This window comes from Macrobrachium rosenbergii, chromosome 1 (genome assembly GCF_040412425.1).
Source record: "Macrobrachium rosenbergii isolate ZJJX-2024 chromosome 1, ASM4041242v1, whole genome shotgun sequence".
In the NCBI taxonomy this organism is placed as follows: Eukaryota; Metazoa; Arthropoda; class Malacostraca; order Decapoda; family Palaemonidae; genus Macrobrachium; species Macrobrachium rosenbergii.
The window spans coordinates 64039539-64063444 of NC_089741.1; positions in this window are offsets into that span (position 1 = coordinate 64039539).

Sequence of the window (23906 nt, forward strand, 5' to 3'; positions counted from 1 at the left end):
GTGTTCATTCATTCCTTGAGTCCTTGCACCATCAGTGCAGCCTCGAGTCATTATATGTGTTATATTTTCCTTTTACTGGCATATAATGTTTAACTCTCTTGCAGAGGACCAATTTGCTGTGTGGTCTCATCTTGGACTGTGCCTTGCCCCATTCAAGACTCCAGTAGGAAGATCTTAAGGCTTTGCAAGCCTTTTTCTTTTCTTTTTTGATTTCCTTAACGTAAAGTCAGATTTCCACGGACAAATAAATAAAGTTCCGTTGCTAGCCCGTAAAAAGTACTCTACAAATCTAGAAATCCAGGGAAATACATAAATAAATAAATATATATATATATATATATATATATATATATATATATATATATATATATATATATATATATATATATATATATACAGTATATCAGTATATGTTCATTGGGCCTGTTCCCAGGTCAAACAGGGCCATCTTTTTATTGCTATATGTTTTAAGAACAGAATCAATCATCTTACTTCCCTAAGAAGCAAATCCCTTCTCCTTTGTCGTCTTCTCTAACTAAATCTATCTTTACACAAAGGCCTACTGGAATTAAACACTGAAGTACAAAACTAGACCTTATTTGCAAATTTAACGAAAGTGGTTCAGCAAAAGCTATGGTCATGAAATGGAGTGATTCACACCCCCTATCAATGGAAAACATAACTAAAGGAAATGCTGTTTCACAAACAAGCCTATGACTACTTCTATACCAAGCAATACTGGTGAATAACACCCTGGTCATCAAACAAAGTAATAAGGTCATAATTCTTTTAGACCACAATATATGTCATATAGTATGTAAGAGTAAAAACACCACTTCCAAAAAATTCGTCCTCTCAGGATGAACCTCGAATTCCTGTTGAAAGAAACTTATCATGATATTAAAACCTGAAATGGTGTTGATTTACATACATTTTTAAAACAGAAAAATGCACACTGAAGAAGTACATGGGAAAATTCATCAGGTAGACATCGATCAATTTCACTGCAGCACTGCTAGGTCTTCCTATCAAAAACAAGGTCTGTAAAGAGATAAGAGTTCATGAATCATGGTACTCACTTTCTATGGCGACAGATAACTGATTTTCTAGTGGCGATCTTCTAACACTACATCACTAACCAAACAAACAAAGATCTCTTAATGCAATCCTCCTGCAAGAGCGTATCCCCCGGTTAATATACCGTGAGAGATCGCCCACACACACACACACATCGGAACCTGGGCACTTCCGGTGGCATCAGTTCAATGTTCGAAAGATCATGATCAAATAGCTCTCTGTATCCAATTGAGCAAATTTCCAAAGTCAGCATGAATGCACCTGCAGCAAAGAGCCACTGACAGGACAGCACAGCACATAGTTCTTCTAAAGACATCCAAGACGTAATTATATATATAAATATATATATATATATATATATATATATATATATATATTATTGTGTGTGAGTGTGTATGTATGTGTGTATGTACGTATGTATGTATGTATGTGTATATATATATATATATATATATATATATATATATATATATATATATATATATATATATATATATATATACGTGTGTGTGTTACCTTTTCTACAGACAGAAGTGGTCCCAGATGACATTAACATTTAGGTTCTCATCAAGAATTTCTGGACGAAGCCTCTAGCCTAAGTACTACATGGGATTAATTCATAGTTGAGTAAATACAAGATACATAATTCACAGCTTATTTTTATACATATATTAACATATATATACATATATATTATATATATATGTACAGTATGTATGAGAGAAACTTTCTTACATGCATGAATAAGTCTAAGGTAACAGAGCTATTTGAGAGAGAGAGAGAGAGAGAGAGAGAGAGAGAGAGAGAGAGAGATTTACATAAAAGCATGATTATGTCTATCGTAAAAGAAACATTTTGTCTCTCACACTGGAATAAAAAGAGGTCAATCACAAAGCCATCAAATATTATTTGCCATTAAGGCACACAAGCTTGTAAAATCCCATTGATCTTAACGACTGAACATAACGTTAAGGCAAAGGTTACCTTTGATATTAGCCAGCTTTTAATACCATTATCTGCGCTTTACTATTTCTCCAGGTGCAAAGACGCGCACGGAAATGAGTCCGTCCGATGAAATCTAATTACTTCATTAACCAAGCTTTCTTTACGAGAAAATTCCATTTGTGATACTCCCCGTTTGTTTGATGGTAATGTCGCCTGTGGATGTGCATGCAAAGAAGTTTTGAGCCATTTTAATTTTTTGTTTTCTTTTCAGTTCATTTGTTGGAGATACAGATATCTTACCAATGCTAGTGATTATTCTGCTGAATTTATTTCGTATTCACCTTCTACCCTACAAATTATTAACATAATTATCTATCTACCTATCTATCTAAACACCTATATATCTATAACTATACATATATATAGTTAGATATATAACATTATATATATATATATATATATATATATATATATATATATATATTGCTACAAATATTCACTTGTTGGCTTCCCTTCACCCTCAAACTCGGGGAAACAATACCCAAATCAGGGAGCGCCCTTAAGACGCATACCTGTTAATTAAATTTTGCCCATTAAATGAGTTAGGGTCTACCACTTTCCCTCACTAAAGCCTACAGAAAGCACTAATCTTAAGCTGTTTGTTTCAACACACTTTCTCTTCGGCCGATCCTACTTCTCCCCACACAGGAGCAGTGTTCCCAGGGTGAAACGTAAAACTGCCAGAAACTGGAATTAACAGGAACGTGAAACTGACCGAAGCCGGAATTAACAGGAACCGCCCTCCTCAGCCAGGACACCTGAATTGCTTGGGCCTATGAAAGCCGGGGAGAAGCGAAATCTATTCAGGGTTGATGCCCGTGTCGGAAGATAGACGCAGCCAGTCGACTGAAACAGTAACAGGCCTCGGGGCGTGATCGCTCAATCTCTTTTATCTGGCTGTTCACCTTACCATCAGAGTGATACCTGAGTGCCACGTGTAGAAAGTCCTACTTGTCCGAGAGCCATTCTATCCTACAACCAAGGGGCTTTGCTTAAGGAATAAGGTACTGTGTGGTGGAGAGTGCTCAGTCATTTATCTATTACTCTTATCTCATGTCATTTTTCCTTTTCCCCTTGCATTGTCTAGACCCCGAAATTTGTTGATAAATTTAACTGAATATATCCTGACGTTACTCCTTGAGCCTTCAGCATTTCATGTAATAATTAGACTGTGTTTTGCTCACCCAGTGATCGTGTTCCTTTTCCATACATTAAGAAGGGTTGTGTGAATGTTGTAGAACATCAGCATCCTCCTGTGCACCTACGTCCATCAATCAAGCTTTATGGCTGATGTATTTGTGTCTCATTACTAACTGAAGGGCACTCTTAATTTTGTCTATTGTTAATTCTAACCTGAAAGTGCCAAGAGCCTAGCGTATACGGCTCACTGTAATTTATTCTTCTGATTCCTGTAACACATGTAATTAATTCAGGCAAGGAATTCCTCTCCTGAGACCTTCTCTTATTGAATTCTCATTAAATAACCCTTTCCTTTTGTATTACGACGTGTGGTCCCCCAGTCAGAAGCATCCCAAACAAGGTAAGATTGCAAAATGCAACCACACTCATAAGATATATATATATATATATATATATAAAGGCATACAATGGGGTCCAAAAACACATCAAAAGGCCATAATTTATTTATGAGACGTTTCGCACATATACTATGTGCATCTTCAATCTAAATATAACAAATTTCGTTAAAATTTACAAAAACTATTTTAAAAGATAAAGTTAAAGGAAAAAATTATTTACAAAAATTAAAATTAATAAAACTTGAAAGGTATACAGTAAAAAAAGAAACCAGTGCTGAACAAACCATTCAAAGGAGGAGAGAAGAACGAATGACCAAGACCTGACCCCACCTACGACTTCAGTTATGCTAGATAAAGGAGAAGCGGAAACGTTAGAGTTTAAAGACGGAACAAGTCGTTTTGATGTATAAGGACTCAAGGGTGGTTAGTAATCACTATGGCTTGTTCCACAATAATAGAGAAATGTTTTTATTTATTTCGATTTTACATATGGAGGCATGGTTCTTTATATTAGAAAATTCTGGTTTACTCAGTTTCTGACCCGTTCTAAAACTGTCCCACATGGCTACAATATCTCACCTGCAGTAACCTACGGCAAGATCAATATAGATACCGGGACATCCGGGCACTTGAATTATAAATAACGTTAAGATCTCATGAAGGTCTGCAGTTTGTCCTTGTAACCAAAGAATACACCGATCTTGAGTGGATTGATTGGGATCAATTGTATCTTAAAGCAGCCAAATTCCTGTTCAATTATTTGTTTTAAGTTTGGCTGAAAACTTATTTATCAAAAATAAACCAGGATTGTTGCATATATATTTTTCTTTAAGACATTATAAGAGGGTGACGGATTAGAGAAGTGTTGTGACAGTAGTCTGTTAATGACTTTAAAAACCAAATTTTCAGGATAGGAGTTCTGTAAGAAAAATTTGACTAAAAATAAAATCTCAATATGAAAAAAGAGACCAACTCGAAGAATAACGAAGAGCCTATAAACTAAAGTGTATATGGAATTTAGCTTAAAGTTCTTAAAAACATGAACTATAGAAGTTGTTAGCAAGTCAGTGTATGTCTTTTCCTATACACAGATGTAGTGAATTCACCATTGTCTCTGCTGACATTGATATCTAAAAAGGTAAAGAGTTGTTGCTTTCTTTTTCCATGGTAAGTTTATATTTTGATGTTGCTTATTAATATGGTCCAGAAACATCTCTCTATGCCAAGGTTCCTTGAACAACGCAAAAGTGTCATCAACATATCTTCTATAATGAAGGTTTACATCCGGACAGTTAGTTAAAAGGTTTCTTCTAAAAAGCCATAAAAATATTAGCAAACACAGGTCCCAATGGGGGCCCATGGCAACTCCATCGACCTGCGAAAAAGCTGACCATTAAAAACAAACATTGAGTCTTGCACAGCAAGCTCAAGAAAAGTCTTAAAAAGTTGTCTGTTAAAACCATGAAAAACTACACGATCGTCATAAAATCTTGTCTAAAATAATGTTGATGGTTTCATTCAAGAGGCACATTTGTAAAAGAGATTCTACATCGAAGCTTGTCATGTGTAGATCACCATCTTGTAGGACTATTTGTTTCTGGAACTCATAACCATTTTTAAGTGAAAATTGGTTGTAAAGCGAACTCATTCAGTAACGAAACAAGGTATTTTGATATGGTATAAGAAGGGCTGTTATAGGCTGCCATGATAGGTCTGATAGGAACTCCTTCCTTATGTATCTTAGGGAGGCCATAGAGAATGCTAAAAGAAGCCTGTCACAAATAGTTTCTGATAAGTAACCTCATCTAAAATACCCTCATTTTTAATTTTCTCAAAAACCTGTTAATTTTATCTTCTCTTTTATAAATGTCCAAAAGTTTGGTTCTCCATGTAATTGAAATTTGGTGTTGTCTGCAAGAATGTTATTAACCTCTATATATTCTTGTTTTATTAAGAAGCACAACACCTTTTCCTTTATCTAGTTTACAAATGACCAAACTATCCCGTTTACCTAGTTTCTGTAAGATATTCAAAAAAAAATGTGACTTGGATTTCTTACAATACTGTCTTCTAAATGGAGTACACCCGAAGTTCGTCAGATTCAAGCTCTACAAGACCTCGTTATATCGCACTGAATTCTACAAAAGCGCCCTGGACGAGCTACTTAAGAAGGAGATTGAGACCAAGCAAAAGCTTATTGAGAGTACTCATACGACTGTCTGCCAGCTACGAAATCAACTATTTCAATATTTATCAATTATTGACCGTTTTGTATCAGAAACTTTTTTATGATTTTGTAAATGATTACGTCTCCTCTGTACAGTTACGTCATCAAAAAAACTGAAAGCCCTAGGTGTTGTTACTCTAATTTTTAATAATAGAAATGACTGTATTTTTAATTTTTCTAACTATGTTCTCTCCAAAAGAGAGGAGTTCTTGTGTATCGTTTGGCTTGGACTTTTGTTTACCATCCTACAGACCTAAGTATGCAGACTTCTTTTTCCCTTCGAAATGCTTTTCAGAGACTCAAGGGTTTAAATTTGGTCAATGACTTAAGTAGTTTTTACAACATAAGCTATCTTTTCTCTTACATAGACTTATACCAAATTAAAAGTGTCTTGGACCCCGTTCTTCAGGAAAGAGGATTTGAATATCTTACAGAAACTAGGTAAACGGGATAGTTTGGTCATTTGTAAACCAGATAAAGGAAAAGGTGTTGTGTTCTTAATAAACAAGAATATATAGATAAGGTTAATAACATTCTTGCAGACAACACCAAATTTCAATTACATGAGAACCAAACTTCTTGGACATTTATAAAAGAGAAGATAAAATTAACAGGTTTTGAAAAATTAAAAATGAGGGTATTTTAGATGAGGTTACTTATCAGAAACTATTTGTGACAGGTTCTTCTTTTTGCATTCTCTATATTTTCTAAGATACACAAGGAAGGAGTTCCTATCAGACCTATCATGGCAGCCTATAACAGCCCTTCTTATACCATATCAAATACCTTGTTTCGTTACTGAATGAGTTTAAAGGACAACCAATTTTCACTTAAAAAATGGTTATGAGTTCCAGAAACAAATAGTCCTACAAGATGGTGATCTACACATGACAAGCTTCGATGTAGAATCTCTTTTTTTTTACAAATGTGCCTCTGAATGAAACCATCAACATTATTTTAGACAAGATTTTTATGACGATCGTGTAGTTTTCATGGTTTTAACAGACAACTTTTAAGACTTTTTCTTGAGCTTGCTGTGCAAGACTCAATGTTGTTTTTAATGGTCAGCTCTTTTCGCAGGTCGATGGAGTTATGGCTCCCCATTGGGACCTGTGTTTGCTAATATTTTTGTGGCTTTTTTAGAAGAAACCTTTTTAACTAACTGTCCGGATGTGTGTAAACCTGTCTATTATAGAAGATATGTTGATGACACTTTTGCGTTGTTCAGGAACCTTGGCATAGAGAGATGTTTCCTGGACCATATAATAAGCAAAGCATCAAAATATAAACTTTGTTTGGAAAAAGAAAGCAACAACTCTTTACCTTTTTAGATATCAATATCCAGCAGAGACAATGGTGAATTCACTACATCTGTGTATAGGGAAAGACATACACTGGACTTGCTAACAACTTCTATAGTTCATGTTTTTAAGAACTTTAAGCTAAATTCCATACACTTTATTTATAGGGCCTTCATTTATTCTTCAGTTGGTCTCTTTTTCATTGAGATTTTATTTTTAGTCAAATTTTTCTTACAGAACTCTATCCTGAAAATTTGGTTTTTAAAGTCATTAACAGACTACTGTCATTGCAACACTTCTCTAATCCGTCACCCTCTTTATAATGTCTTAAAGAAAAAATATATATGCAACAATCCCGTTTATTTTGACAACAAGTTTTCAGCCAAACTTAAAACAAATAATTGAACAGGAATTTGGCTGCCTTAAGATACAATTGATCCCAATCAATCCACTCAAGATCGGTGTATTCTTTGGTTACAAGGACAAACTGCAGACCTTCATGAGATCTAACGTTATTTATAAATTCAAGTGCCCGAGATGTCCTGGTATCTATGTTGGATCTTGCCGTAGGTTACTGCAGGTGAGATATTGCAGCCATGTGGGATACAGTTTTAGAACGGGTCAGAAACTGAGTAAACTAGAATTTTCTAATATAAAGAACCATGCCTCCATATGTAAAATCGAAATAAATAAAAACATTTCTCTGTTATTGGTGGGACAAGCCATAGTGATTACCTAACCACCCCCACTTGAGTCCTATACATCAAAACGACTTGTTCCGTCTTTAAACTCTAACGTTTCCGCTTCTCCTCTTTATCTAGCATAACTGAAGTCGTAGGGTGGGGTCAGGTCTTGGTCATTCGTTCTTCTCCTCCTCCTTTGAATGGTTTGTTCAGCACTGGTTTCTTTTACTGTATACCTTTCAAGTTTTATTAATTTTAATTTTTGTAAATAATTTTTTCCCTTAACTTTATCTTTTAAAATAGTTTTTGTAAATTTTAACGAAATTTGTTATATTTGCAGATTGAAGATGCACATAGTACATGTGCGAAAACGTCTCATAAATAAATTATGGCCTTTTTTGATGTGTTTTGTGGACCCCGCTGTATGCCTTCATATATCTTCACCTGAATCCTTATATATATATATATATATATATATATATATATATATATATATATATATTTATGCATACACACACACACACACACACACACACATATATATATATATATATATATATATATATATATATATATATATATATATATATATATATAAATAAAGTAAAGTCTTTAAATCTTACATTGTCTCCTGAATCCCCATTTAATGAAACGTTTCCATAAAACATTCCCAAACAAATAAAATGTTTTGCCTGTACAAAGTTTTTATTTTCGTTCTTAAATGAATTAAACTTCTTCATGCGTCATTCAACAATAATAAACTAAGACTGCATCTGCCATAAAACGTGATTGCATGACTCATCGTCTAAACAATAATCATTGAAGCGTTGCTGCATACAGGCACATACAAATTAAATTTTATTCTTCCCTTTGTGTCTCAATTTCTTCCGACGAAGGACATGACACCCTGGAAGAATCGCACGAAATTAATACGTAGTGGAAAACAATTTGGGATATACGTAAACACTAAATAGCTTGTCGTGTATTATTTTAATGAATTCCTTTGAAAGAACTTGGCATCTTGACAAAACACAACGACAGTCATTCATAAGGCACAATTAAGATGTAAAAAATTCATATTCACATCTGAACAATAAGTATAGACATAAGATTAACGTAGGCTATTAATGAAATGTCCGGAGGAATAAATTAAATCCACTTGTCGTATTATAAGGGATACGTTATTTCCATAAAAACCAATCAGCATTTTTGCAAAAGATTCCGATAATGAAAATATGTAAATATTCTTTTAATGCTAAAACCTTCACCCCACGTAAGAGACTTAAAAAAGCATATAAAATAGTTTAGAATACTAAAAGGTCTTAACACGCCTCTGTATATATGTGCATATGTATACAGTACACATACGCAAGATTGTTCACGCACGCGCACGCGCACACACACACACAAATACACGTTCTCCTATTTGCTGACGGCAGTGGACATCTCTTTATCAAGCGACCAGTATATGAAACAAATTACCTGAAGGCCCGAGTTCTTCGGTGATATTCGCCACTGAAATTTAATGAATGATTAGGAAAGTATATAAACCACATAGGGGTTTATATTTAGAGAGCAGCAGTAGTCTCCCATTTTACATTTTTTTTAATTCAACAAGGATCAATTAGGAAACCACTAGCACTGAAATCATACTCAACTGAATCATCTCAAAGTCTATATGACTACTTTGTTGTTTCGTTCAATTTTCTGAATACAAGAGACAATATTCGTTTAAATGTTTTCTCTAGAAGCAACGCGCTGGACTAAACTAGCATTCCACGAATATAATACACGTAACTTACCGATGCACCTGAATTCTCTAACATCTAGTTATTTCAAATTTATCTCCATGAAAAAAAAGATTGATAATGGCCCTTTCTATTTCTTCCTTTAGGGAGAATGGGAATTCAGACGCGTAAACTAAACAAATACAAATCACTGAATATGCAGGATCGTGTGCAGAAAGCAAATGTTGAACGTAATTAAAAGGCACATCATTTGCATACGTGTTATAAGGTAGAATTAAATCATACACTAAATCACAATATATTAGATATTAGTCATAAACGACATGCAGCCTTTCCCTCTACAGCAAGGCATAATTCAATACATTGTTTATTTTCATAAAACCCTGCAACAAAAGAAACCTTTACCAGCGTGCATCCATTAATTATTACAAAAAATATATAACACAAAAACCAAGCGCAACGGTAAAAAGCATAACACTCAAAGTTAATTCCACTGATCTCTTATTTCATCAATAGTACTGATTGGTTGAAGAATATTACACATCAAGGAAAAGCACTGACTACATCATCCTATTTTATCAGAGGTAATTACCATTAAATTTGGTTACTGAAACTATGGCGCAGATTCCTTCCAGGTTTCATACTAAGAAGTTGGAGCAATTACAAACAAAAGTGGTGACGAGTTAAATATTTCTGTTTGACGACTAATCTTCAGATCAGGAGGTTACCCAGTGAATGCCTTCACCCACTCTCTATCCAATTCTGATCATCCGTTCTTGAGATATTCAACTAGTTCTATCTCCTGTTCAGCTATTACCCAATGTTCTAATATAGATAGAATGCTATAAAAACATACCATACCCTGATACAAGGATACTGTGAAACCAAACGGACAATGGTGAGCGCATCCATAAAATAAGACTAGAAAAGAGCAGAATCCCATATTAAGGAAATTATGGCGAATAACTATACTCAAGATATACATATTGAAAGATAAATTCCTTCTGAAGGGAACTAAAAAAAACGGCTAACATACCCTACAAACAGTAACGACAAAAGCAAAGTGACATCATAACAATACCCCTGTTAATTGCTGTTAGTTGAAGGAAATCCTGAAATGGGCTACAGGATATATGAGCGACTCACTGTCGCTATTTAGCAAAATAGCTCTTTCCTCTTCAGTGAGAAGACCACCTATTCGATTTCGTAATAAGGCCCTTAGTGTGATCCATTTACAGAGCTAGGTTTCATCCAAGAGCTGAATTCATTACCTAAAGAATGCCCATGATATTTTACTTTTAATCGCATGGGGTAGTAAGCCGCAGAATGCCAGCGATTAATATTACTTACTTGGACAAACATATAACATGATTACAATCTCATCTCAGGTTAGATGATTGTTCTCTTATTTGAGAGAAGTTTCCCATACCATTAGTTACCTGGTCAGGTAACTAATGACCAATACGTCAGTAGACGACACAAATGACTTCGCTGGAGCCCCCCTTGCTCAAAAGCTTCATTTGGATAATAGGCCTGCGTCTTAGGAACTGAAATGCGACAGGCCTATGAAATCACTTGGCTTCGCCCTAATTAAGGTGAAGAAGGTAAATTAAATTCTATACCTCTCGCATATTTAATAATTTTCAGGTGTCTCTCCTTGTTCTTCAGAGGGGTAATCCGATGTTTTCTTTCAAAGCTTTTTATCACTGGATCCTACTTGCAATTGTATTTCCCTCTATATTCACTAATACACGAGTAAATCATTTGTTTCTATTGAGGGCATTACAATTCTTCAAACAATGCCGTTGTTACTAATAATAAAAAATCCATCTCAAGCTAATATTTCTCAGACAACTATACATTTCTTCAGAAATAAACTAATCATTCAGTATAGTTTTTTATCGCCCTACTTCATGAGTGCCATACTATTACAAATAAAGAAAATAAGAGTGAGTCACAGAATACACAAAATCCCTCTAGTGTACCAGCACGCATTTACAAATACAAAATCAATGCTCAAACATTTATTCACAGATGCGCATAAAGATAATTGTATTGTTGTTCATCCCCTAAATGATAGGTAAACATGATCTTCACGTCCGTTCCTTTTGTGAGCTTCAAAACAGCTCTGGAAGCCCACATAGATTTGTTATCGATAGCGCATTTGGCACGGCAGCTATTATGATCAATTCAACTTTATCTTGCTAACATCATTCATGTTACCGTGATATAATGACTTTATTTCAATTACCTTTTCCACTTAATTAATCCAGCAATACACTTCACACAACTCCCTTCTTTGCTCCAAAACACCATATAAACAAGTGAAAAATGCGCCGAACTTTCTTCACAGCAATCGAATTTTCTGTACAGTGTATAATGCTGTGTGAAATTCTCAGCTACCACCAAGCAGCGCTCAGTTGCTCCCCAGATGGGGTTAAGTGAAGATGCGTCGGAAACGCCTCCGGAAAGCGCTGCCAGACGGACGATCCATGACTAACCTTAACCTTAAATAAAATAAAACTACGGAGGCTAGAAGATTGCAATTTGGTATGTTTGATGATTGGAGGGTGGATGATCAACACACCAATTTGCAGCCTTCTAACCTCAGTAGTTTTTTAAGATCTGAGGGCGGACAGAAAAAATGCGGACAGACTGACAAAGCTACCTCAATAGTTTCTTTTACAGAAAACTAAAACAATACTTGTTTAGTTACTTCACAAGGGCCTCTTCTTTGTTGAACAATTAAATCAGCTAAACATGCCCACACCTGAGTTATGTGGCAGTGGGTTTTGTATCACTTCAACCAGACACAGCTCCATTAACCCTCCACCATTTTTTCTATTCATTCTATTTATTTTCTTAGTCTTCTGGTTAATAAGTCATTCTACCTTCCAAACCTCCTATATCCTCTGATATGACACTTCATGCCTAGAGACTTAGCCTCCTTTCACCATAAAAGTTACGTATTTATTTCTAAATAAAGGAATTACGCTGTCTACACGTATGTGCCATAATTTGAACATTAAACATACCGAAGATTCGATGCTACATAGAGTGAAATTATACACGTATTTTGCATTCAAAATACTATATTAATTATATGTCAATTAGTTCAAAATGTGAGGATGAAATACTTTGTATCAAAATGTGTCAACTCAAAATTAACTAGTGAAATCATATAATTGGGGGGGGGGGAGAAATTGTACATTGTCTTAAAAATACCTACGTCAAATGGAAATTTGCTGGTGAGACTTATTTTTCTAATATCTCTGTCTGTTCAGTATTTGCAAGTGATATCAATTTTGTCAAAAACATCCGCATCAGCTCAAGATCTCCAAAAGTGAAAATGGCTTCCTGCAGGGAATACCCTGGGTATTCTTCGTTCATCAGCCGCAGGTCTTTCTCGGCATGGCATATAGATTTAGTCCTTCAATCTCTCCAGTGACCTTCGGGGCTTGTTTGACCTGGGCTTACCTCTTCCAAGAGCTCATTCTTAAACAGATCCCTCAATTACACACGAAGAAAAGATACAGCTTTGCGCTGACAGAATCTAAGAATTAAAAAACGCAAGAAGCCAATCTGATGCCAGGTATCGAGGATATCATTTCTGAATGAATAAAAATTCTTCATGAGAGAGAGAGAGAGAGAGAGAGAGAGAGAGAGAGAGAGAGAGAGAGAGAGAGAGAGAGAGAGAGAGAGAGAGAGAGAGAGAGTGTGTTTGCTGTTGCAAAAAAGAAATAAAAAACAAAGAGTATTGTATTTTCATTTCTAGTTATATGGCAGTTTTCCCTTTTTAAATTATAAATACTGAAAAGCAGGTAACTGATGTAAATGTGTCTAATAACCCTTTTGCTCGGGTTAATTTGAAAACTTTCTTCTTCCAGCCTTCTTCTAAAAATACATTTAACCTCATCTCCATTTGCTCATATCAAACTGTCAACAATAGCTCAAAAATACCCACTTATATACCCACTACACCAAAACAGCCTCGAGCGAATCCACCTTAATTCAACTTGCAAAATCGTATCCAGGTTCCTTTTACAAGACCTCTCATTCTTTTTATTTGTTTAATTCTTCGTGATTTTCTCCCCAACCTCTATTCTATTCTCTCGAAGCTCAACAGCTCTGCTCCAATTGGTGCTCCTCGCCTATTGTTCCACACGGGCTGCAGATATCACAATTGTTTTCTCTCCACCAGAGTAACTCAATTTCCTTTTCTACCAAACTTCCAACAATGTTTTCTAAGAACAAGGAAGACGCCTGATAGACTATTAACCTGCCGGCCGACGGCTGGATGGGGAGGAGGAGGCGCTCATTAAAACGGCCAAACTACAACGAAAGGGCTCCTGGTTGTCGGTGATACGACGCTACAGAAAATGAAAAGATAAAATTCTACTTTATACTGATACTGGAGAGAGAAACAAACGCTTCTCTATACTTATGTATGCATGCATGTATACATGCTAATTTCATGTATACCCAACTAAAACCACAACTACTGATATACCAATGAACTTATCTACATCCATGCATTCACATTAATGTAAGTTATCCGAATGTAGTATGATGCACACATATTGAAAACTCTTTACCTTCAAATGTCGATATAAACCCGCTTGAATGAGCAAAATTCAATTAGTGACTTGTTTGTCAGCAAGCCTCGTAAATACCATAACCTACTAAATTAATCAGATTCAGTTGCAGGAAAGTAAAACCCAACTTGCCTTTAAGAGCTTAATACACCCACAGACACAGATAAATATGAACGCACACATACACAGATACACACACACGCACACACACACAAAAACGCGCGCTCGCGCACACACACATTGCCTCTGATAATCGATGATTATCAGAGGAGAAAACGCGTAGTTGATTGTTAAGGAGACACGAATAAATCAGTGTCCTCAAACATCATCTAGACTCAGGCTTTAAGATCTTAAAGTGAGATACAGAAAGATTTTGGCTCATGGCTGCAGAAAGCATCTGAACTCACCGGAGGAAGATGTCAAAAGGTTCAGTTATGATGTCAAACTTTAGGAACTATGCTCAATTAGTGATGGCCTTCAGAGAAGGTTGAATAGAAAAGTGAACAACCTTATGCCTCGTGGTGTTTATTTAAATTTCAACTTACTGACAATATTCAAAGCAATTCTTATTCTTTTGAATGCAATTGTAATTTTTTTTATCATTACCGGTATTATATTTACTAGCTAAAATCTCCGATATTAGCTGGAAAATCAAAGTGAACTTCTTAACACACGACAACTCTCCCGAGAGGTACGATATCTTCCTTATACTTGTGTATCAGTATTCCTTGTAACGCCATTTGAGATACTTCCCATTTGTTTAATGGTAATGTCTCCCGTGGATGTGCAAGCGCTGAATGTTGTGCGCCATTCTGTTTTTGTAATTTCTTTTCGGTTCCTTTGTTGCATTTGATAGTGATCACTATAATCCTTGATAGTGATAACTATAGCGAATGTAAATTGACATTCACCTTACGCCTCACCAATTTATTCATTAATTTATTACAGATCTTACATAAAGTCTCGTGAACCCTATGTTTAATTTCTCAATCATGTTATCTAAACAAATGGTGCGTTTGCTTGTACAAAGGTTTTATTTTCGTTCTTAAATCAATTAAACAGCTTCATGCGTCATTCAACAGTAATACACTAAGACTGTATCTGTCATAAAACGTGATTGCATGACTCATCGTCGAGACAAAAATCATTTAAACGCTGCTGCATGCAGATATAAATTAAACTTTATTCTTCCCTTTGTGTCTCAGTTTATTCCGATGATGCTCATGAAACCTTGGAAGACTCGCACGAAATTAACACCTTGTACAGAACAATTTGGGATAAATGTAAACGCTGAATAACTTGTCATGTATATTTCAATGAACGTCAATACAAGATGTATTTGTGCCTTGGGGTCATGACAGAATACGAAGATTTTCATTTACAAGGTGCAAAGACGGTGTAAAAAGGTCAATACTCACGCCTGAACAATAAATGAGGTAATGAAATTTACATATGCTGTCAATATGATGAAATGTACAAAGGGATGAATTGAATCCGTTCTTCAAACAAAAAACCTCTCAATAATTTTGTGCATTCTTTGGATAAGGAAAATAAATCAACTTCCTTTCAATGCCAAAACCCTGACACCACGAAAGAGATTTAATACTATATACAGTGATTTTTCAATTTAAAGTTGTCTCAACATGTCTCTTTCAAGTTATGCGTACATGTATGCAAGAGTTTTCACGCATGCGCTCACACACTTTTTCCTGTGATTTGCCGACGGCAGTAGATATCTCTGATCAAGCGACAAGTAGTACAAAAAACGGGTCTCTTTTTCCTATAAGAAACAAATTACCTGGAGGGTCGAGTTCTTCGGTGATATTCATCGTTGCAAAACTAATTAACAATTATGAAATTATTTATCAACATAAGACTTTATATTTAGAGAACAGCAGTAGTCTTGCAGCAAAAATTTTTGTTGGTAACTTAATTTCAACAAGGGTCTGGTATACGTCATATCGAATTTGATGCCTATCAGGATCAATTGGGAAATCACTAACATTTAAATAAACCTCTAGTGGTCATCGCAAGGTCTATGTGACTACTCCGTTGTTGTTTTTTTTCTGAATACATGAAATAATTTTCGTTTAAATGTCTTCTATCTAAGCAACTAACTGTATCAAATAGCCTTTCACGAGTAGGAAACACGTTACCAAGTAATTTGTGAGAAATTAAGTAATTTGTGTGATTTCTCTAACATTTGTGTTGTTTAAAACTTATCTTCATGCAACAATTATTGATAATGGTCCTTTATAATTCTTCCTTTGGGCAGATAAGAAATACGATATGTAAACAAATATAAATTATCAACTTAAGAGAGTCGTGTGAAGGAAACGGTTGCTGAATGTATTTCAAAGGAACATCAATTGCATACTTGTTTATAGGGTGAAATTAAATCATATACCAAATCATAACATATTAGAGAGCAATCATAAACGACATACAGCTTTCCCATCCAAAGTGATGCATAATTCACAATATTATTTACTTTCATAAAACCTCGCGACAAAATACGCCCTTACAAGCGCGCTTCTATTACTGTAATTATCACATTCGAGTTGGTAACAAAAACCAAGAGCATCCATTAAAAAGCGTAAGAATCAAAGTTAATTCCAGTGATCTCTTCCTTCATCTACAGAAGCGAATGGCTGCCAAAAAATTGCATAATAAGAAAACACATGACCTCCGTCACGCGACCTTAGCAGAGACAATTATCATTAAATTTGGTTATTGACCCTGCGGCGCGTCCTTCTGCCAGGTTTCAGTTCTAGAGGTTGGAGCAACGAAAAACGAAAGTGGTGACAAGATGAATACTGTTCTCTGGCGAATAATCTTTAGATGCGAGTATTATTGTGCAGGAAAAAAATCTATAATCTTGAGGAGGTTACCCAACGAATGTTTTCTCCCACTATCTACCCAATTCTCTTCACCCGTCCTCGAGACATTTAACTAGCACTATCTCCTGTTCAACTAGTACTCATCGACCTCAATATATATGCATAGCCAGAATGCTAAAAGAACACTTCGGACCTTGATACAATAATACTGTAAAACGAAACGGAAAATGGTGAACGCAACGATAAAATAAGAACAGAAAAAGCAGCACTACTTAGGCTCAAGATATCCATATTAAAAGATAAGTCCCTTCTGAAGACAGCTAAATGAAACTAGTTTAGTATATTCGACAAATAGTACTGACAAAAGCAGTGTGATCATCATAACAATACCCGATAATTTAATGCCTGCCTGAGACGCAGAAATGCGGTATGTACACTTAGGATCGATGTGTTAATGTTGTCTGTAGAAGGATAACATGAAAAGGACTAAACGAATATAAATTAACAAAACGAATCCTTTCTCTCCAATGAGAAGATTGCCTATTCGATTGCGTAATAAGGCCCGTAGTGTGATCCAGTTACAAAGTTAGGTTTCACCCAGGAGCTGAATAGATCACCTTAGGAATGAATGATCTTGAAGTGACTTTTAATAGCAAGTGAATGCCAACGATCAATATTACTTATATGGACGAACATATATCATGGTTACAAACTCCTCTCATACCATTAGTTACCTGGTCAGGTAACTAATGACCAATACGTCAGTAGATGATACAAATGACTTCGCTGGCGCCCCTTTCCTCCACAGATTCATTTGGGTAATAGGCCTACGTCTTAGGAACCGAGGTGCGACAGGCCTATGAAATCGCTCGGCTTCCCCCAATTAAGGTGAAGAAGGTAAATTAGATTCTATACCCACGAGACCTCCAGCACATTTAATGACATTCAGGGGTTCCTCCTTGTTCTTGAAAGGGGTAATCCGATGTTTTCTTTCAAAGTTTTTTAACGCTGGATCCTACTTGCGACTGAATTGCCCTATACATTCATTAATGTAGGAATAAATCATTTATTTCTACTACGGACTTAACAACAGTCTTTTAAACGCTGATTCGAGTATTTTGTTTTGCTTCAAACCTCAATCAGTCATTTTGTTACATGTGTAAGAATAAAAATTCCACCCCACAAACGAATATTTTTCACACAAATACACATTTCTTTAGAAATAAACAAACAGTCAATATAATTTTAGTTTTGTGTAAAACTATTGTGCCGGCTTTGCCTGTCCGTCCGCACTTTTTCTGTCCGCCCTCAGATCTTAAAACCTACTGAGGCTAGAGGGCTGCAAATTGGTTTGTTGATCATCCACCCTCCTATCATCAAAACAAATTACAGCCCTCTAGCCTCAGTGGTTTTTATTTCATTTAAGATTACAATTAACCATAATCGTGCGTCTGGCAACTATATAGGACAGGCCACCACCGTGTCGTGGTTAAAGTCAAGATCTAGAGAAACAGGTCTCGTACTCCCCTGTGCTGACGTCACGGTTCCCGTCCCGAGCTCTCTCTCACGATTCACGCGAATGTCAACGCAAAGATCTTGATGGACGCGGAGCAAATATTTTCCTGTGTTGATAGTGACATAATGCCGGATAACTGTGCTGTTGACGGCTGCAATAACCGCTACAGCGACACAAGAGGAAAGGGGATTAGCTTTTTCAGTTTCCCGAACGATAAAGAAACAAGGGTAAAATGGATAATTGTATGCAAGCGGGCTGACCCGATTAACACCAAATATGCCCTCACTTGCTCATCGCGTTTTAAAGATGATGATTTCAAAGACGAATTGAAATCCCGTCTTCTTAATGTTCCGAAGAAAACAGTTGAAGAATGAGTTCCAAGTTGGACGAGTCGGGAGAGTTCTCGGCTAGCACTCTGCTAGGCCCGAGTTCGAGTTTCCGACCGGCCAGTGAAGAATTAAAGGAATTTATTTCTGGTGATAGAAATTCATTTCTCGGTATAATGTGGTTCGGATTCTACAATAAGCTACAGGTCCCGTTGCTGGGTAACCAATTGGCTCTTAGCCACGTAAAATAAGTCTAATCCTTCGGGCCAGCCCTAGGAGAGCTGTTAATCAGCTCAGTGGTCTGGTTAAACTAAGGTATACTTAACTTAGTTGAAGAATGATGCTGTGCCTTCAGATTTTCTGCATAAAGGTACTGTATGAAAGCTACCATGCATTGCATTGCCAGTGACAGTATGTTGGTAAGATGGGAGTAGCCCAGTTTTGGTAGCCATTTTCCTGATACGTTGCACCGGTGTCAGCATCGTTTTAGGTTTACCAGGAAACATTTTATTTAATACAAGAATTATCTATATATTTCGAAATGTTTATCCTCAATTGCAGAAAAGTAAAGTCCCCTTACAACTGACTGAAATAAATATTCAGTCAGGCCTACGTCTGGGAAGCAACCTATAGATGATTTCATAATCTATTGACCATGAGTTGGCAAAATATTATAATTCCTTGTTTAACACTTGTGACAGGCTTTTTTTTTTTTTTTTTAATGAAACAGGTAATGTCTGTGCATATTGTCTGAAATAAATATCCAGTTAGGCCTACGTCTGGAAAGCAACCTGAGTATATATATATATATATATAAACAACCCACACATGTATAGGTAAATGAACTGATTTTCTAGACAGGACATTTAATAATACAAGGTTTACTGATATTTCAGGCTTAATAGCAGCAAGTTCTGGAAGAGAAAATAGAGCAACTAAGCGTAGCAGAAAGAGGGAAATAGGCGAACTGCTTTGTGATGGAAATGAAAGTTTAGCAATTGGAGATAGCTGGGTTTCAATTTCAGGAGATAATGATAACTACGAAAATGGAGAACTTTCACAACAGGAACCGAAACAACGGATACAAACTTTAGAAAGAGAGAATAAGCAATTGGGAGAAACAATGAATTCTGATAAGACAAGGGAGCTAGAGCGTATCTTATTAATGCCTATGTTTAGTAAAACACAAATTCAAGCTTTGATTAGCCAAAAGAGAGCCTTCTGGACGGATGATGGCATGTCCAAAGCACCTACCTTGCGAAGTTTAAGCCCTAGGTGTTATAAGCACCTAAGGTCCGTGGGAGGTATTCCATTACCCAGTGAAAGTTGTATGCATAAGAGAGCAAAACATTTTCCATGTGAACCAGGTACACTGAGTTCTGTTCTATCTTTAATGAGTTCGAAGTCAGAAACAATGACCCCCTTAGAAAAACTTGCTGTTCTTTCCCTAGATGAAGTGAGTATTTCTCGTGAGTGGGTATATGACAAAGGAAATGATGTGCTGTACAAGCCACATGATAAGGTTCTAGAAATTAGGTTAAGAGGTTTAGTTGCAAAATATATTACTTGACCTGATAACAAGTATTGAGAGGGAGGGTTTAGTGTTGTCGCTGTTGTACATGACTTAAGGCCAATCAACTTAAGAATATGGAAAAAAATTTCCAAGATAAATCCCTTATGGAATAAAAAAGTTTCTTTTAAAAAATCACTGTGCAAACAGAGATATATATTCATTTTTGCTGATCCACAACACCTAATAAAGTTGATACGAAATAATTTGTTGGATCACGGGTTCTGCACGAAAGAAGGAGAAGTTATTTCCAGCAGAAAAAGTGAAATGTTAACCAAAACTGTAAATGAGTATACCTGACCCCAAAATCCAATGAAATGCCTTAATGTGTCAGGGACACAAGGAATGCGTTTAAAGTATGCAGCCCAGTTACTTATCCAAAACTTGTAGTAAATAATGTACGGTTTCTAGGCGAAAAAGATTTGCATCTGTCCCAAAATTGGCGGGTGACAACAGATTTTATAGATTTAGTAAATGGTTGGTTTGATTTAATGAACACTTGTGAAATGTATGGTGATTTGAAGTCTAAAAATGCTTTTGGCGTAGAATTTGACTGTCAGAAGGACATTTTAGATAAGATGATAGATATGATGAGTACATTGAAAGTAAGAGCCAATTCTAGTCGCATGTTCAATTTCCAGAAAGGCATAACGTTATCATGTAAATCTTTAACTGGACTGCAAACAAGGCTTAGATCTGCATACAGCTTAGATTACATTATGATGAACGACTAACTGGATTGCGTAGAGCATTTTTTTGGTTCTCTTAGACAAACGTATGCGCAGAACACCCAGCGTTAAGCTTCAAGTATAGGTTGAGAACATTTTTGCTTGGGAAAGGAACCATGCTGTTTAGTAGCAAGACCAATTCTAGTTAACAGAATGATGATTCTCTTTGTATTACTGGTGAAACACTGATCAGAGAGAATGATCCTTCAGAAGATGATAGGGATAAAAGGGAAAGAGTTAGCACTAGACCTGTGCCTAATGGGTATCTTGTTCAAAGACATTGATATTGAAGTAGAGGACAATGTGATTGAGGAATTTGATTATTCTGTTGTGATAGAGGATGAATCCTTACAATATATAGGGGGATATATTGTGCGTAAATTTATTTCAAATATCCTAAAATAGGGGACAACCAGTTCTGTAACCACAGAGAAAAAGCTGGATACAAAACAGTTAACAGAGGGACATTTATTTGAGCCATCAGAAACCTCTTCTTGAACAATCAAGGTTGATGCATTATGTGTTCAAAGCAGTTCATAGTGAAACACTCAGGAAGGAAAAGGGTGAGTCGATAACCTGCCATCTGAGCTTCAGTTAGCAGTAAAGATTTACCAAGTGAAATTGTAATTTATTTTGCAAGAATAAGTATTTTTTTCAGAATGATGTATTTGAATAGAAATATTAAGAGTAGGGCAGATAGTGCATCTAGAACTAGAGTACAGAAAATGAGAAAAAAAATCTTGTAAACAAAATTTTCAAGGTAATACAAACGCATGAACAGGCAATTTGGTATGTCATGAATTTTTGGAGGTTTATAATTATATCACATGAAGCACTAATTTATTTATGTTTATAAAACAAATATTAAAGGACCAAAAAAAAAAATCTTTTCAATTGATATCCTTTTTGTTAAAAAATTCCGAGTATTTGATCAGTCACATAAAAACTTTGTGCGCCACTGGTAATGTCGGCGGGAGGGAGGACTGACCGGAAGAGATGACGTCATCGCCTAGACGGAGTACGAGACCTATTTCTCCAGAACTTGGTTAAAGTTTAATGGGCCGCTGCTCATACAGCATTACAGTATACAGAGACCGCCAAAGGCTAGATCTGCTTTCGGTGGCGTTGATTATAAGCTGTACAGAAAACTCGATTGCGCCGAAGAAACTTCGGCGCATTTTTTACTTGTTTCTTGTTCTACTCACTGACCGCTTTTATTATTTCAAACATAAAATACGAAAGAGTCAGCGAATATATAATTTCCCTCTAGTGTACCAGGAAGCACACACAAATCCAAAATCAATGATCGCACATTCATTCACAGATGTGCATAAAGATAATTGTAATGTTCATCTCCTAACTGGTAAGTAAATATGATAGTCATGTCCCTACGCTTTGTGAGCTTCCAAATAGGATTGGAAGCAAACAAAGAAGTGCTATCAATAGCACATTCAACTTTACTCTGCTAACACTAATATTATTATTATTATTATTATTATTATTATTATTATTATTATTATTATTATTATTATTATTCAGGCGAAGATGCAATGCATTACTACCCTAAAACAATTCGCCTTGTATTTTAATATTTTAACTATTAATTTATTAATACACCCTTATATATTTTCCTACTAACTCTTATTTCTGTGTTTCCTATTGTTTTTTGTAACTTCATCCAATGAACATCATATTCTTTGGAAGCTTGAATTTCAAGTTAATGGCCCATGCGGACTTGTTTCACAAGAGTAGGGCTTATATATATTCTGAATAAAAATCAAATTTATCATGCCAACGCTGTTCATGTGCCCGTGATATAACGACCATTTATTTCAATTACATTTTCCACTTAATTAACCCGAGGTACACTTCACGCACCTTCCTTCCTTGCTCCAAAACACCATTTAAAAACAATTCTTTTTAGTTACTCCACATGGGCCCCTTCCTTTTAGCCCAAATAAATCAACCAAACATGCACACACTTGGTTTATGTAGAAAGGAGCATTTTAACTTTTTAACCAGACACAGTTCCTCCAATGACCCTCCACCATTTTTTCTCTTCCTTCTGTTCATTCTACTTGTGTTTAGGTTAATAAGATGTCCCACCTTTCAAACTTCCTATATACTCCGATGGCAATACTTTGAGATTCAGCCTTTTTCTTTTTTTCTCATTCTGTACTGGCGACTAACGATAAGCTTAATGTGTCCACACGCACACACACACACACACACACACACACACACAACCTTCATTTCTCCTTACACCATAAACGTTACGTATTCCTTTCAAGTTGAAGTAATTAAGCTGTCTACGCGTACGTGTCATAACTTGAAAAATGAACAGGCCGAAGATTCGAGGCAAAGCTTTCTGCTAACATTCAAATGCGAGAGGAAAGTCATCCGGACATGCGCTTCATATCTACAGTATTTTCAGTGACTATTGCCGCCCCTTCTTTTAGTCTACATTTACAGGAAATACTTGTGGTTGTCAATGTGTTATACAAGAGACTGACCCTATTCCTCTTCGTCAAACACGCTCACATATACTCCGTGTAGAGTTTTGTATTTACAAGTATAAATCTTAGGGAACGAATCAAGCATTGGTTTTCGTCTTGGAATGATGTGTCTATTAAAAATGAGTCGCAATATACCAAAGCCCCATAACATTACGTCATTCCTAGTACTGACATTAAATGTTAATTACAATGAAAAACAACGACCCATTTTATTTTAGTCTATCCAACAACAGTTA